We start from the raw sequence: 18,674 nt of genomic DNA, 5'->3' as shown, positions 1-18,674 counted from the left end.
GAAAGATGAAAGCTAAGCAGATTTTATTCCTAGCAACCATTCCGCTACAAAGTCTGGTATGAATGGAACAGCAAAATGTCTTCCATCTTCTTTCCCCATGGAAAAAATATTTTATGTTCCTGACAAGAGACCCTGTTATTTCCTCTTGTATCCTCACAGCTAGCCTGCAAAAAACCGTTCAGTTTAGGGAACCCAAATAAAAGGGATGCACAAGGCCAGTACTGATATTAAGGGAGAAAAATAAAGGTTATTTTTCATACAGGAATACATTTTTGAATATGAGAGATAGCGAAATAGATATGTAGTTTATTAGCGAGTGATCTTCCTTCCTTCCTTCCTTCCTTCCTTCCTTCCTTCCTTCCTTCCTTCCTTCCTTCCTTCCTTCCTTCCTTCCTTCCTTCCTTCCTGATATGCTGCCCATCTCCCTGTTGAATTGACGCTGGGCTTCTTTAGACAAAGGATAGTGGTATTCATTTTCGTTCACTAAAATATTATTAATTCACCTTATAATCTTGGAGGGATGATTGGTGAATTTTCCCCAGTTTCTAGCTAATGACCAGTAGTAATGATTCCCAAACAAATCCTGCAGAAAATAATAGAAGAACCAATAGAGTGAAAGGACAAAAAAAGCATTCTTGTTCAGAAAGAACACTGTCCCTCAACAAGTGATCAGTAGTTTAAACACCACAAATGACACAAATATTATCATTTTTCCAATAAGACGCAACTTGTCCTGAGTAGCGTAATGTCCAGACAGTACCATCAAGAGAGAGACACTTGACAAGCTTTGTCAGAAAGATCAAAAAATAAAAAATATTCTGACAAAAGAAGTACATTTTCCAGCCAGTAATACCAGAATCCCAGATTGTTCCTCACCTCATGTCTAACCCAATTTCCTTGACCCAAAAGATACTTTACAGTCCACCTCTGAATGATAAAATGCTTATTTAACTACTGCATCCACTAATACATTCCGAAGAATTTCTACATTGGATGGAATCCTCTGAAATCTAGCATGAAAGCTTCAGGAAGAAAGGTTATTATTCAAACTCCAAATTTCGTCTACCCCGATACTTGATTACCAAATCCACTTGCTGGCATAGCCTGTAAATCCAGAAAGAATCTGACAATGTCACAAAGTTCCCAGAACACAAATCCAGCAGCCATTCTAAAGCCAAATAAATTATAATCAGTTCTGCTGACATCACATTAACCCTATCTGTCAGCTGAAAATCCTTTTCTGCATTCAGACTAGGTACAGCAAATGTAGACAAAATTCTATCAATCATGTGCAACCTTCACAAGTGCATATTCATTGCAGAATAAAGCAGTGCAGAACTTTCCTTTGAGAGGCTTCTAGAAAAGTGCTCATTATACGTTTAGGATACTAGGTTAGTAAAAATAAGTTTGTTTTAAAGTTTGTTTTTTTTAAAAAAAATGTTTAGTTGGGTACAAAAGGATCCCATAAATGTGGGCAGACAAAGAAAGGCATTTCTTGTCCTTCAATTAAATTTGTTTACACATATCAGCAACTATGTAAACAAGTGTCTTATCCACATCTTGTTTATACATGAGAGCCCTTGGCGTTCTGGCATGCATGTGACACTTTGTCTTAAATTCTTTTATCAGCTTTTCTCTCTTGCCACTTTTACCAAATCATCAAGATGTTCTAAGAGAGCTGGAGGCTGGCAAAACAAACAGGAAATTGAAAATGATTAGAACAATTTATCTAATAAAAACAAATAAATAAGCAGAAAGGGAAATTCAGACCGTGTAGTTCTACAAGTTGTGCATTCCTTTCATTTCCATTTCCTATCTGAGGTTCAGGATTAGAAACTCTGCTTTCTCAGAATGGGGAAGTTCAAGAAGGTGAACTCTTAAACCACAGTACATCTAGCATACTGTGTCCAGTTATCACCTTTTCTTTCGGATGGCATTGAGAAACTGGAGTATTGTCTGAGAACAGCAATCAAAATGATAAGGAGCCTGGAAGGAAAAAAAAACTTAGGTAGATGGTTGAAAGTGCTGAGAATGTTTAACCAGGAGAAGAGAAAACTTGCAGGGAGATATGGTATCTGTCTTAAATATCTGAAGGTCTGTCATATAGAAAGTGGGGCAAATTGTTCAGTGTTGTTCCAGAAGACAGGACAAAAAAAAATGGGTTTAAATGATGAGAAAGCAGATATTGTTTAAACATTGTGAAAGTTTCTAATGGTTCAACAATGGTTTAACAATGGAACAAAAGTGGTAGAGTCTTCTTCACTGAAGTTGTATAAACGGAGGGTAGGTACTACCTGTTAAAGATAGCAATAGCACTTAGACTTATATACCACTTCATAATGCTTTACAGCCCTCTCTGAGCAGTTTACAGAGTCAGCATATTGTCCCCAAATGGGTCTTCATTTTACTGACCTCGGAAAGATGGAAAGCTGAGTCAACCTTGATAAGCAGGTCAGGATCGAACTGCTGGCAGTCAGCAGAATTAGCCTACAATATTGCATTCTAACCACTGTACCACCATGCCTTTAATACTGGTAGTAAAGATGCTATAGTACTGGATTTCTATAATAGGCATAATACTAAATTGGGGGATCCCCAAGATCTCTTCCAAGTCCTACATTCTGTGATTCTTATATGATGAGGTTGATCTTCTGAAGGAATAAACCCTGCCAGATTTTTGACAGAAAAATGTAGGGGATTTTTTTGTGTGTACAGTGGATTTCTATAGATTTGAGTCAGTATGAATGGGTGTAAGAATCATGCAAACTTTGAGACAGTGAGTTTCAGACTGCACATTTTATAGAGCTGCCTATTAATAAGGAACATGTCTAATTATAAGATGATAACTCTTTCAAAGTTTTATTTCTTCGCTTTCTGATTTTACTTGAAGAAAACATTTTTTTCATAAAGACAGAATTGTATTACATTTTCAGGCAATACCACTACTAAAAACATAATTACAAAAGACTTCCTATTTTACAGCCGTTGTGTTTATATGGTAATAAGTCCATGTCTTTTTTCTGCCTTTTCCTCTTAATTATACAGAGAAATGAAAATTAAAAGCAAGTTTTATTTTTTTTTAAAAAATTGCAAGACACAATAGCTTCAAATTGTGCAAAAAACCTGTTGATAATATTGATTAAATTCTGATCATCTTTGAGAGATCCTGCCTTATCTGATATCACAGAGGGATTGTGAAGCAACCCAATTTAATTTGAAATTCTTAACTCAGCTGGATCCAATGCAGACATAATGAAGAAAGAATAAAGATTGAATCAATAAGAATCAGAAATCAGGTAATAATTACGTACACTGAATATAACAAAGTACTCATTTTAACATAATCAATAATCTGTTGTATCCATCTTATTGCATAGGATATTTGAGTTCTGTGGTCCTTAGCTTTTTCATTATTCTCAAATTTTCTGTAGGTCCCCCTAGCCTATTAAACACTTTGTATTGGTTTTTATTATCCCACACACGCTTCCCATGTTGTCATCTACAAAATATAAAAATACCAAATATATTTTCTTGAAATGTTTCAAAGCAATATATGCACAGTGTAAATGGATGAATGACTTTTCCTCTTTAATTGAGCAGCATGTGTTTCTATGGTAACACTTTAAAATAGATTTGTGGGGAAAATGAATAGGTTTCACACAGACACAAACCTTTTCTTTTTCTTATTCTTTTATTGCTCTGTATTCCACTCTTCCTATATTCCAGTTTAAGTAGAATTCACATGAAATAAGGTCTATTGAAATCTGTCATTATGCCCTGTCTTTACAGGCAGTATGCTTGTCTGTCCCTGAATATCCCTGAATATTCCAGTATAATATTTGAATATTTGCTGTCAACTAGGGTTAGTGGATCACAGCACAATCCATTCTATTCACTCCACTATCTGGAGAAGTTTCTAATCTGGCATTTGCTTTTTTTTTTTTTTAAAATCAGTAAATATTTGCCAAATCAGCACTGGGGTTGAACAATGATTATGTTGACTGAGATCATATGGCCCGTCCATTGTGTAATCTCATGGCTATGTCAAGAACCATTAGAAAATATGTATGTTTTAAAGAACTGGACACTGCTATAAACATGACATCTTTTTTAATACTTAAAGGAAAATAAAAGAGACCCATTGACCATTTTGTTACTGGTGCTCTGATTTGCCCTCTGCTGAATTTCTTTCTAGGAAGAATAGAAACTTACAAAGATTTGTTCCAGCTACCATCCATCTTGCCATGGACCATTCTATATTCAATTTCCTAAAAGTAATTTATCAGTATTCCACTTGGAGTTGTTTGTAATCTTTCTTGCATCCACATATAATATTCAATATTGTGTCTGAATTTTTTCTATGAGCTTGATTTACCCTATGATGTCCTGGAACTGACTGCAAACCAGGGATCATGCCATTTAGCCTTTATACTCATAGGCTGAGTACAAATTTTATGTCGCTACAGAATCAGAAACAGAGCAGGGTTGTTGGTGGAGAGAGAAGATGGACATCCCTTACACCCTATATTATTCTATAGAGTGGATAAATGCACAATAGGAACTGCAGTCAGATTTGATCTCAAGGAAGTGGCTAAAATTTAGTTCATAAAAGAAGTCTTTTCCCCAGAGAAAGATGAAAGATTTTGGTAGACCTAAGACTACAAAGACAAGACTCTCTCCCAATGAACTTTATCTTCATCTATCTTTGTAATCAATGCATTGCTTTATATATACATAAAAGGAGATTCTATTAAGTTCAATAGAATTTATTCCCAAGAAAGACTGTATAGCAGGGCAACCTTAATTAGTTTTCTTAATCCAGCAGTAGAAAATGAAATATCTTACTTACATGAACTGAATTTCTACAAAATACTTAACTTGAAAAAAAATCAATTTTCTAGGTTTGATGACACATTGAATAAAAAAACCTTAGACTGTTTGCAACCCCCTCCCCCACTTTAACTCTATACAAGATTGACATGTGCTAAGGCAGCTGTTAAATCTTTAAATTGACTCTGCTCAGTGTATTGGGTGATCATGTGGAGGCTGAAATTGAACCGCAATGTGCTAGTTTCCCATGAAATATGAAGGTATTTCTGATCTCTTAGGGGTAATACTTAAACATGAAATAAATATGCAGTACTGTCCACATCATCACAAATTGTATATTTAAAGTTGAGTGTGATGCATGAATACATGTATGCATATAGATTTAGGATATTGAGAAATCATTGTCTTAAAACTTGGTAATTTACTTGACCAAGCAGTCCTGTGAATGCTGCAAAAACAGGAGAAAATTGGAAGTCATCCTTCGGAAGATGATACGTTTTACTCTTTAAGGCTGGAAGAGACCCAATGGTGTTGCAGCAATGGAACCAGCACCTTCAGCTATCAAGTGAAGAAACATCTAACAGTAGACTCCTTATTCTATCTGAGAAAGTCCATGTTATTCTAAGATTTTGCTTAGATTAATCACAAATGTGATGGAAATATACTTCTTTGAATGCTGTATTAGGTACAAGATGGTACTTAAGATATGGCTTCTTTTTGCTTGATAGAAAGATAGAGAAGGGGCACTTACAGATAGAATGTCAGCTAAATGATTTGTATGTATATTTCTATTTATTTATGGTACAATCCTTCAGCTTCCTTAACCTTGGTCTCCAGGATGGACTGAAATAGAGAAGATTCATATTTTTAAAAAGTTTTCCTGCACCTGATCTCCATCTGAGACCAAAATTTGGGTCCCTTTCCAACTTCCTGGACTTTTTTATGTTAATTGGAATTCTCAGTAGGAGATAGAATTGTAAGAGACCCCATTTGTTTAGCTATGTCCAAAATTTGCATGAGCAATTAAGCTTTTGAATCTAAGTAGTGATTGGCTATTAACCAAGTCCTGTTGGGAGGAATAGCCCAAAAAACAAGTTAATTGTTTTAAACTAAATTTTACCTTTCAGATGCAATTCATTATATTGACTAATGGGAAATGAATCAAATTTGTTTCCAGACTTTAGGACCTGGTTCACCTTTTGATCTATTTTTGTAAACTTAAAATTTTAACATTAATTTATGGCTTTGTTCACAACTTACCCTGAATATTATGTACATTTCTGGATAACAAACTATGAAGAAATTGGAATAGGTTCGAAGAAGGGCAACAAGAATAATTTGAGACTAGACATTAAATCTTATAAGGAAAGATTAAAGGAGTTGGGTATAGTTAATCTTGAACAGTGAGAGAGCTGCTTTTTTTTCAAAACTTGAAAAAAATGTCCTACAGAGGAATAGGAAGACAGGTTCTCTCTCATTCTAGACTGCAGAACATTATAATAATGAATTTAACTTTCAGGAAGCAGATTCTGTTGGCCTCACTAGGTAGGCCAGTCCAGGAAATAAAATGCACAAGTAGGCCTAATGTTACTATTATTGAGATTGGCTACAGTAGCAGAATCTAATTGTTCCCCCCTCCTTCTTTGAATTAGGGAAGTATTTGCTTGAGTCACTTCTAGATGTTAACTTATTGTGGATTTAAAAATGCTTCAGTCCCTTTTACCTAGATAATGAATCCTGCATATCTCCATCAAAGTCACTTTCCTTATACCCTACACCAGGGGTGTCAAACTTAATTTAATTGAGGGCCATATCAGCATTATGGTTTTCTTCAAAGGGCCAGATGGACATGGCTGGGTAGGTGTGGCTGGATCACAGCCAGATCACCACGACTAGGTTGGCATGGCTGGGTGGGCATCATCGGGTAGGTGCAGCCAGCCCAGCTCTGCTTCCCCAAGGGGGTGCCCCGCCATTCTTACCTTCTCCTTGAGGCAGTTTTGCTATGTTTGCTCTCCTTGGCCAGGTTGCTCATGGAGGGTGTGGGAGGATGGAGGTGGCTCTGAGATGGCTGTTTTGCCTGGTGGGCTGTGATGGTGGCTTCCCCTTCAGTCTCGTGAGCTTCCAGGGCTGGAGGAGAGCAGAGGGGCAGCAGGACTCCTGATGGATGGTGCTGCTGCTGCTTCTGTCAGTGCCACCACTGCAGGGGTGAGGCAAGGCAGGTGACCTGGCTGTGGGGCTCTGAGGTATGGTACAGGTAGAGCAGGCCGAGCATAGCTTATTGGATGCCTTGGGCTCACATCCAGTTGGCTGTCGCTGCCAGCCAATGAGTGGTCAAGGAACCAATGAGATGCAGCTGCTGCTAGGCACCGCCAGCCACCATGTGCACCTGGCCAGGCTGGGATGAGCCAGGGCTGAGGCAGTGGGGCCCGGCTCCTTGCTCTCTCCAGGGTGGACCCTCAGGCCAGATCTAAACATATCATGGGTCAGATCTGGCTTGCGGACCTTGAGTTGACACATCTGCCCTACACAGTCTGACTAAACATTAGAAAATATTTCCCAACAGTAAGAACAATTCCACATTTAGCTACCGATAATAACACCAAAAGTTGAGGGGTTTCCCTTCATTGGATTTTATGGATGTTTCAGGAATTTGATCTTGTTGAATTCTGATAAAACTTTCTTGATTTGGATCTTCCAAACTAATGTGAGAATAAGTGCATTTTTTTATATTTTGTATGGAAAATTATGGTAAGATTTTTCTGTTTATTTTAACCACAGTTATATGTTATATAATACTGTATTATAGTTGGATGGAATAGAAACATTGGAGAATTCTTAAAATTGTACTAGGGTATTATTTAAGTATGTGATTACTTACTGTGCATGAGTTTTTGCTATGTAAATACAGAAATACTGAAGGCTTAAGGGATTCTTTTCAGACAGTTTCACAAATGGCATAATGTCCATCCAACATTGCTTCTTCATGCTGTCTTTCCAGGAAGTGTTCACTATTTAAAGAATGTGGTATTGCTATAAGCATGTCAGGTTTTCTTTCTTTCTTTTTAAAAAATCTTTGAAAGCATCTCTCAGTAATGCTTCTAATGTAAGTGCTGCAAAACTCCTGGGTCCAATCTGGCAAATTTCCAGGATTCAATTTTTAATAAACTAGACACCACATTTGCCAGATCAGCAATCTTTTCATATAGGTGGTCTGCAAAAACAAAGAGGCCATATCTTGTTCTATTTTTTTGAGACCTCAAGATACATCACTGAATGTTGATTCATTGGAAAGAAAAAAGGCATATGTTTCCCTTCAAAAATAACCCAAAAGAAAGAGGTACCATATGCTTAAAAACCAAGGAAGACTTAAATGGAGATTCTAACTGATATTCTTCTCCTCTCAATCAGCAAGAAATAATAGTCAATAGCCCAGAACTTTACTCTGGAGAAAAATTTGTGACACAATTGTCAGAAGAAGGAGGGAAAAAGTCTTTCTTCATCAGTATAATTCCTGCATTTTCAGATCTTTTACATTTGTGTTTTATATTTCCAAATGTCTTGATATTGATATCAGTGCAGTTCATTTCAATCCTTTTGTTTTTGTTACTTAGTCTAGTATTTCTCAACTTTAGCAACTTTATGATGTGTGGACTTCAGCTTCCAAATTTCCCAGCCATTCAATCTATAATATTCTGTTTTATGCTGGAAAATGCAGAAACTCAATCCACTAGTTTCTAACATTGCCTTTGCTAGTTTCACTGGACTAACAACTTTTGGTTGTTGGTTCTCCTTGGTCACAGACTTACCTGCATCACGAGTATGCCATTCAAATGCCTCACAAGAAGGAATGTCTGCATTCAAATACCTCACAAGCTGTTTGATCTATTCTCTTCCCAAAGCAGAACTTGGATGAACAGTCCAAAGTAAAACAATCCAGCCTCTTTCAAACATTGAAAGAGCGACAGGATATTTGGACATGATTTAAATTCTGAAGACCATTTGAAGAAAGATAAGTCTTTCTTTTGCTGCAAAATAAATTACAAGTTGCAAGGATTTCTGTCTACATTTTTCATGTGTTCTTTGTCTTTACAGTAATGGCCCTTTAAAATGATAGCATCACTTCTGTGAAGAATATTGTTATGGAATCAAAATCCAACTGGCAAAGGTTAGTTATTTTAGAAATCTAACTGATGCAAAGAGAGAGCAAGAGAAAAATCCCTCAATATGTAATGCTTTTCTGTTAAATTAAGGTAAAACCCTCTCACTTTGTGGGTTTAAAAAGTCCTCTTTAAAGTCAATATCCATTGCCCTTTCAACAATAGTAAAGAGTTGGCTGCAAGTATGTGTGAGTTTCTGTCATGACTGTATTCAAGACAACAGATACAGCTATCAGACTGACTCACCCCTGACTGCTTTATATATGGGTCCCAAATGTGACATATATAAAAATGAGCAAGGCTTTGAATGCCAGAGGGTAACCAATTTTTAACACACTGAAAAATAAACAGGAATATGATGTATTTCTTCATCCTACCAATTATGTCTGCTGTTTCTATTTCAGGAAATAAATTAAACACTGTTACAGATGGACTGGATAATCCACAGTTCAATGACTCACATAAAGCCTCATTTAAGGCTCCCAAAACATCCCAAGATCGCATCACATTTGCTGGCAAAATGACAATTTGGGAAGAGCTTCTCTTTCTGTCGATAGTGCTACAAAAGATTAAGCTGATTAACCCTCTGGAAGTTACAAATGTCAACAAGCTCTCTTGAAGCTACACAATACAAAATTAGGTATTAGTTCTACTAACTTTTCTTCTATAGACTTCCAGATTTCATATTTTGCCTAAGATAATCTGATGAAATTCCAATTATTTGGGAATTATCCAAAATTAAATCTTTCTTTCTCTGGATATGTGTGTGTATGATCTGAAAAATACCTAAAGGACCTTTTTGTGATTTAATTCAAAAACATCCTTCAGGCATGCATCTAATGTGACTATTGAGAGGATGAAATAATGAAAATGAGAGTATATATGGGAAGATAATGAACTGGAACATTTCTAATAGATTACTGTCACTCAGCCAGCATTTTTCTATTTGCTTATTTGAAAAAATAATTTCCATTGTCATCCTAAAGATTTGTGCTGATTCAAGGAAGCAAAAACAAACAAAATCATTGTACTTTTTAGCACAGCTGCAAACATTAGAAAACAAATAATAGAGAACAGGATGAAAGAAACTTGGATAACTGTTAATAATGATCTTCAATCATCAGTGAATGGGACACTGTGTCAGAGATTAGTGAGGGAAGAGAAGGGAGACTAAGAGCATGTAGAAACAAGAGTCCAATGTGTAAATGTTAAATACATGCTTATGAGCAAACCCCAAAGCAGTGCTTCATGATTTCAGGAAAGGTCACCTCCTCCAGACTCTGTACATTAATACATAACTGGAAGATTTCAAGCTTGTGCCCAAGAATACTAAGGTCATATTTGAACATAGCTTAAAGCTTTTTTTTGTGTGTGTTAAATACCCGTGAGAGCTGATTTTCTATGAGTTTAGTCCACTAGTTCCTGATCCTGGCTATCCAAGTTCCATGTATCAAAATGACTTTAGAATCCAGATACTTAGAGATAAGAAGATTAACTGATCTCACTCAAACTCTGAGCCAGCTTGGTTTGGCCACAGTTCCCAAACTGTGGCAAATATTACAAGACAGATAATTGGAACCTAAGTTCAGAAAGGAAGGAAAAGGAGAAGGAAATGGCAAACCACTCCAGTATCTTTGCCATGAAAACCCCATGGACAGTACTAAAAGGCAAAAAGATATGATTCTGGAAGATGAGCCCCTCAGGTCAGAAGGTGTCCAATACGCTACTGGGGAAGAGCAGAAGGCTAGTACTAGTAGCGCCAGAAAGAATGAAGCGACTGGGCCAAAGCCGAAAGGACACTCAGCTGTGGATATATCTGGTGGTGAAAGGAAAGTCCGATGCTGTAAAGATTTTTTCTCCATAGAAACCTGGAATGTAAGATCCATGAATCAAGGCAAGCTAGACGTAGTCAAAAAAGAGATGACAAGACTGAACATCGACATCTTAGGAATCAGCGAACTAAAATGGACAGGAATGGGTGAATTTAACTCAGATGACCATCAGGTATACTACTGTGGGCAAGAATCCCTCAGAAGAAATGGAGTAGCCTTCATAGTCAATAAAAGAATAGGAAAAGCAATACTGGGATACAATCCCCAAAATGACAGAATGATCTCAATTCGAATTCAAGGCAAACCACTCAATATCACAATAGTCCAAATCTATGCCCCAACCACTGGTGCTGAAGAAATTGACCGGTTCTATGAAACCCTATAGCACCTTATAAAATTAACACCAAAAAATGATGTCCTTATCATCATGGGGGATTGGAATGCTAAGGTAGGAAGCCAAAAGATAACCGGATAACAGGCAAGTTTGGCCTTGGAGTACAAAATGAAGCAGGGCACAGGCTGATAGAATTTTGTCAAGAGAATATGATGGTCATAACAAACACTCTTTTCCAACAACCCAAGAGACGGCTCTACACATGGACATCACCAGACGGTCAACATAGAAATCAGATTGACTATGTGCTCTGCAGCCAAAAATGGAGAAGCTCTATACAGTCAGTAAAAACAAGACCAGGAGCTGACTGTGGCTCAGATCATGAGCTTCTCGTTGCAAAATTTAGGCTTAAATTGAAAAAAGTAGGGAAAAGCACTAGGCCACTCAGGTATGAACTAAATCATATTCCTGATGAATATACAGTAGAGGTGACAAATAGATTTAAGGAATTAGATCTGATAGACAGAGTGGCTAAAGAACTATGGATGGAAGTTCGCAACATTGTACAAGAGGTAGCAACTAAAACCATCCCAAAGAAAAAGAAATGCAAGAAAGCAAAATGGCTGTCTGAGGAAGCTTTGCAAATAGCTGAGGAAAGAAAGGAAGCAAAAGGCAAAGGAGAAAGAGAAAGATACACCCAACTGAATGCAGAATTCCAGAGAGTAGCTAGAAGAGATAAGAATACCTTCTTAAATGAACAGTGCAAAGAAATAGAAGAAAACAACAGAATAGGGAGGACCAGAGATCTCTTCAAGAAAATTGGAGATATGAAGGGAACGTTTCATGCAAAGATGGGCATGATAAAGGACCAAAATGGCAGAGACCTAACAGAGGCAGAAGAGATTAAGAAGAGATGGCAAAACTACACAGAAGAACTATACAAGAATGAGCTTAACATCCCAGATAACCACAATGAGATGGTCACTGACCTCGAACCAGACATCCTAGAATGTGAAGTGAAATGGGCCTTAGAAAATCTGAGCAACAACAAAGCTAGTGGAGGTGACAGTATTCCAGCTGAGCTATTCAAAATCTTAAAAGACGATGCAGTAAAAGTGCTACACTCAATTTGCCAGCAAATTTGGAAAACTCAACAGTGGCCACAGGATTGGAAAAGGTCAGTTTACATTCCAATTCCAAAGAAAGGCAATGCCAAAGAATGTTCAAACTATCGCACCATTGCACTCATTTCACATGCTAGTAAAGTTATGCTTAAAATCCTACAAGCTAGACTCCAGCAGTATGTGGATCGAGAACTACCAGAAGTACAGGCAGGATTTCGAAGAGGCAGAGGAACTAGAGATCAAATTGCCAACATACGCTGGATCATGGAGAAAGCTAGGGAGTTCCAGAAAAACATCTGCTTCTGCTTCATTGACTATGCTAAAGCCTTTGATTGTGTGGATCGCAACAAATTGTGGCAAGTTCTTAAAGAGATGGGAATACCAGACCACCTTATTTGTCTCTTGAGAAACCTATATGCGGGTCAAGAAGCAACAGTGAGAACTGGACACGGAACCACTGATTGGTTCAAAATTGGAAAAGGAGTCCGGCAAGGCTGTATACTGTCGCCCTGCCTATTTAACTTATATGCAGAGCACATCATGAGAAAGGCAGGGCTAGATGAAACAAAAGTTGGAATTAAGATTGCCGGGAGAAATATCAACAACCTAAGATATGCAGATGATACCACTCTAATGGCAGAAAGTGAAGAGGAACTAAAGAGCCTCTTGATGCGGGTGAAGAAGGAGAGTGCAAAAGTTGGCTTGAAACTCAACATTAAGAAAACCAAAATCATGGCATCCGGCCCTCTCAATTCCTGGCAAATAGATGGGGAAGAAATGGAGATAGTGACAGATTTTATTTTTCTGGGCTCCAAGATCACCTCAGATGGGGACTGCAGCCAAGAAATTAAAAGACGCTTGCTCCTGGGGAGGAAAGCTATGGCAAATCTAGACAGCATACTAAAAAGCAGAGACATCACCCTGCCAACAAAAGTGCGTATAGTCCAGGCCATGGTTTTCCCAGTTGCAATGTATGGCTGTGAAAGTTGGACCATAAGAAAGGCTGAGCAAAAGAATTGAGGCCTTTGAACTATGGTGCTGGAGAAGACTCCTGCGAGTCCCTTGGACTGCAAGGCGTTCAAACCGGTCAGTCCTAGAAGAGATCAACCCCGACTGCTCTTTAGAAGGCCAGATCCTGAAGTTGAAACTCAAGTACTTTGGCCACCTAATGAGAAGGAAGGATTCACTGGAGAAGGGCCTAATGCTGGGAAAGATTGAGGGCAATAGAAGAAGGGGACGACAGAGAATGAGATGGCTGGATGGAGTCACTGAAGCAGTAGGTGTGAATTTAAATGGACTCCAGAAGATGGTAGAGGACAGGAAGACCTGGAGGAACGTTGTTCATGGGGTCGCGATGGGTCGGACATGACTTCGCAATTAATAACAACAACAAGTTCAGAAAAGGAAGATGTGGCTGGGCAAAGAATCAGGTGACATAAGCTGACTCTTTCCAAAACGTTGTATGAATGTTGAATGGGTAAATGCTGGGATATGTTTCCTTGCACTTTTAAGGGCATCTTTTTATTTCAGGCATTGGAAGGCTTCATCTCTTTATGAGGAAGCAGAAATATATAATTATTCACCTTTGATTTGCAGCAAGGTTGGGCAAGGTATAACGGTTTCAAATAAATAGTTAAAATACACAATCATTTATCATCACCACAGAGGGCTCTAGTGTTAGGTCATAATAGTCCCATTTAATTGTATAAAGTTTAGATTAAGTATTTGAAGTATTTGAAATGAAGCAGCCTATCACCTAAAGCAAGGTGTCAAACTTGCAATGTCACGTGATGTGTCTCGACATATCGCAACTTTTTTGCCATTGCCAGCAATGGGGTGGGCACGGTTTCTCTATGATGCATCCGGCCTGCAGGCTGGCAGTTTGACACCCCTGACCTACAGTATTTGCTTGACATTTACTTAGCAACTTTTCTACAAAAAGAAAAAAAAGCATTCTCAAGACAAGCCACGTGACCCATGATTTTTCTAGAAAGAAAGATCAGGATTTTTTTCAGCACTCCCTGCCTTCAATCCAAATGAGTACTTGGACAGCCCAGCCTTCTTCTAGTCAGTATTCCAAATGAACTGTTAGCTCAGTTTTACTTTAACATTGGGAAAGGATAGCATCCTTCATACATTGAAAGATAATGGGCTAGTTTCAGTCATGAACAGGCCATCTGACAAACACCATTCTATCCTTCATGACAGAAATGACTAGTTCAGATCAGGAGACCAGATTTCCATTGTTGACTCCTAAGGCAATCACTTTTCTTTGCTTGCTGGTAAGTGTAGTCCTTGGTGAGCAGGACTCACAAAAGCTTCCATTAACAGTTGGCTTTGCTTGAATGACAAAAAAACTCTACCTGAGAATTTGAATTTCTACTTTTGCTTTCTAGCTAGCCCTTTTCAATCCTAGTTGCTCTCTGGCCTTGGCTCATCCTATGGCTCCTTGCTCCCCTTGCTTTATCAGAAATGACTTGGTCTTAGGAAGGACTCCTGCATTTTGTCACAGCCTTTTTACAAAGTCTCAGTTCAAGCAACACAATTTAACCTTTGTTTGCTATGCTATTTTATGGGAGAGGAAATGGAATTAGTTCATTTTTTGATCCCTTTATTGAAAAAAAAATTAGCTGCATTTAAGATGTCTGTTGAAGGACATGCTAGAAGAAGAACACAATCTGGATCTAAAAACATGTATTGGGTAAGAATCATTTCATGATGGTAATGATGATGACTAAACATTAATAAAATCTCAGTAATATGTACAATTTAGTCAGTACTATTACTAATATTTAGATATTGTGATGTTATATATCCTTGACTTGGATTTCTACTCGACAATTCATATCCAGAATAGAATAATGCTAGGAAGAAGAGAATAATGCAGAATGCTAGGAAGAAGGGAAAACCTTTTTGTACCTCAAATTGTTGCCAAAGCAAGTCTAAATCACCTTGTAATGATCATAGTCACAGAGATAGTCCTTCAATGCTGAGAAAAACTTAAACCTATTCCATTCCCTCTGAAAGCAGTAACCTTCATCTATCACTATCAAGAACAATGCTGTGAAATGCTATGACCTCAGAGATATGAAAATTCTCAGGCTATTTATGAATGCAGTGTGTAAGAGGCCAATGGCTAAGTTCAGGATGAGGAAGTCTGGAAGAGCCAATTTTAGTTGGGAATTATTGTGTGGACTATGCGTATGATGATGGGAGGAAGCTCAGGAAGAAAACAAAGCATCAGTATTATAATAGCCAATTTACAAGATAAAGAGTAGCTTTTGCACTAAGGTCCCAGAGTGCATCATTGCTTCCTCGTGTATTAAAACATTATTTCTGCCATTTGCATTTGCTTTTGGAAACATTGCTATTAATATACAGGGTAACTAATCAATGTGTTTCAAGAGCTGCAGGAGATGATAAATGCTTGGCAAAAGGCACACTTAACAAAAGGAATCCTTAACCTTGAGATTAATGAAATTGGTAAGTAAATATTTTCTGTTCATGGGTGAACCACAGGATACCTAGTACTAGCTCCTTTTCAGTTTTACTTCAAAAGCAATAGTAATAGTAGTAGACCAGTAGTAGATGTTTTGCCCTCCATGTTCTGTACAATGGAATGACTGAGAATTAGGTGATCACTCGTCATATGCTCATTGCTATAATCTCTAGCCTCAACTTCCTCTTCTCAAAACTAAACATAACTTCAATCTTGTCAAACTCTTTTTGTGGAATAGCTTCCAGACCTTCATTATTGTTGCTTTTTTCTGTACCTGTTTTTCTTTTTCTGAAACTTCATGTTGGTATCTTTATGTGTATACTGTATATAGATCTCTGCCTGAAGGCCCCCTTTTTCACTTGATATGAAACCTCCAGTTGAGAAAATGCTCTTCAAGTATGAAATATGATGGCCAATCATCTGCTAATATGAAGAAGTAGAATATATCTTCGTCCCCTCTTGGTCTTTAGCCTCCAAGGAATCCTTTGGATGCTCTTCTTTCCCATCCTAGTCACTATGGAGCTGCACAATGCATGCAACAGAGCAGGAATAGTAGAATTCCAAGCAAATACAATTATGGCATCTCTTTATGCTGCAGAAAAGACTATTTTTTTCAAAATTTCTATATGTCATGAATTCCTTTTTTAAATGACCTTGGGGCCCAAACATGGAGGGGATGCCATTCAAAGTACAGTTCAGTAAATTGAAATGATCAGCTGTACCAACAACTTCCATTCAGTTATTTGATATATACTCCTTTCTTTTAGATTCTTTTAAATTCTTTTAAATTGTAAGCTGCCCAGAGTTGTGAAAGTGGGTGGCCTCAACAGTGACATCTTAAATTAAATTAAAATTCAAGACAGTAAAATTATATGTTAAAATATAATCATAAGAGTTATTCCAGCATTACGGGGTTCAGTAATAAGATTGCTTATTATAGTCTATTCACTATAGAGAAAATCAAAAACCACCACAGAGACTTGTCCAGGCAGTCAGCAGGAGTCAACAATGACTTGAAGGCACTCACAAAAAATACCTCAAAGAATCAGTGACATGGTTCTGCTAACAAAACAGAAAAATCCATCCCATGAAAGTTTTTCTTCTTAAACTACAAGGCCAATTTCATAAAAAATGGAGCAACCTACTGCTTTGCATGTAGTCTAAAGCAAACTTGGGTCATCTGGATGGATATATTCATTGCAATACATGTTATAAAGAAAGTCCATTTCTATTGATGACTGTAGAATGCCATCCTTAGATGAAAAGGCTGAGGCAGAGACAGAGAGAGCTGGGGAAGAGTTTTGCAAGCCTAGAGAGCCCCTCTCAGCCAGAAGAAGTAAAGCTGGGCTTCACAAACAAAGACTTGATGTATTATTAGGCAGCCTCCTCTACTTTCTTCTTTGGTACATGATCGTAATACATAACATGTACTATGTATGAAGCAAGAGTCTCATTGAGTTCCTAATTATGCACGTTTTGAAGTTCACCTACTTTTAGAAACTAAAGGGACTATTTCATGGGAAAAAAATATATACAAGCAGAAGCCCAAACTTTTTAGGCTTCAGATTGTTGGATACTGTCCCTTTAAAATATATCTCATGTTTTCCATTCTATTTTTGGCTCCTTTATTTCCCTTTGACACCAGCTTTGTCACGTACAATGATGGGTGTGTTGATATTATGCTAACTTCATCTCAACTGCTTGTGAGAGGTATTTTTTTCCCCTTTCTATTTTGGATCTGACCTTATTGAAGGATGAAAGACACACACTTTGCACAAATTGTACCTCAAAATGTGTCAGAAATGGATACTGGACACTCAGTTTCCATTATATCAGGAGACTACTGAATGACATTGTAAGGATACACGGCTCTAATATAGAGGTTACTTTCTCATGTGAATCTCCTAAAGAAATATCAAAGGTGGTTGTGGTAGATTACCTTCTGTATCCCTTGCAACACCTGCTGAAGCAAAAAATTCCAGCTTGTACAAAGAGTTTCTTCAAGTACTTTGTGGCATACTTTCAAAAAATACTGTGGTTTATCGATTAAGAAAAGAACCTGTTTCTTTGCAGATTCCAATCTTGGCATATTTGCACTGGAAAAACTGAGTGTAGGTAATTATTTTTTTACAGTGGAATCCTTGGTGCTCTCTCAGCTTGGTTGTTTCCTGTCAGACTTTTCATTAGCAAACTAGGTAACATCATCAGTGCTAGAAGGGAGTGGAATTTGCTCTTAGATTTATTTATCTGACTATCCATCCACGAGAAGTGATGTCAAATACATTAGACTATGTTTTCCCCCATCCCCCTGAGTGCATGGATCCCCTCAAATCTAACTTCTGTTGTATTAAATTAATAGGAGGTTAGCTAAATGAATGGATACTAGGCCTATCAATACATATTGGAAAGAATAACAAAATGTATTTATTTATAGACTATATATTATCCACAGAATTTTCACAGTAGCACATCAAAATTTCTTAGGCAATATGTTCAGGTTTTAATTAAAGGCTGGTGTAAAGCATCATGTGCCTTCAGAACATAACCCGAGACATAGATGAAACAGCAATGCATGTCTGAATATTAGTTACTGGGAGACAACAAGGGTTGCTAAATAATTTTTCCATGTGAACCTGTCTGGCTACAATTGGAAATGGAATTCTGAAAGAGACAGGTCAGTTTGTTTGTTTTATTTATGTTACCTATAAGTTGCCAAATGCCCAAAAAGACTCCAGGTAGTTTACAATATAATAAACTCAACAGAAAAATCCTAAACTATCCACCAATTTCAGCATCTGCTAACTGGCAGCAGATGTGGTTACAGATTAAAAACTCCATGAAGCAGCTCTGTTTTTATTCTTATGTAATTTATGAAGTAACCTAGTATGCTGTGAGTTA

The sequence above is a fragment of the Crotalus tigris genome, unplaced genomic scaffold (assembly GCF_016545835.1).
Source record: "Crotalus tigris isolate CLP2741 ecotype Arizona unplaced genomic scaffold, ASM1654583v1 scf7180000017571.3126492, whole genome shotgun sequence".
NCBI classification, from domain to species: domain Eukaryota; kingdom Metazoa; phylum Chordata; class Lepidosauria; order Squamata; family Viperidae; genus Crotalus; species Crotalus tigris.
This window is presented reverse-complemented; position numbering follows the sequence as displayed.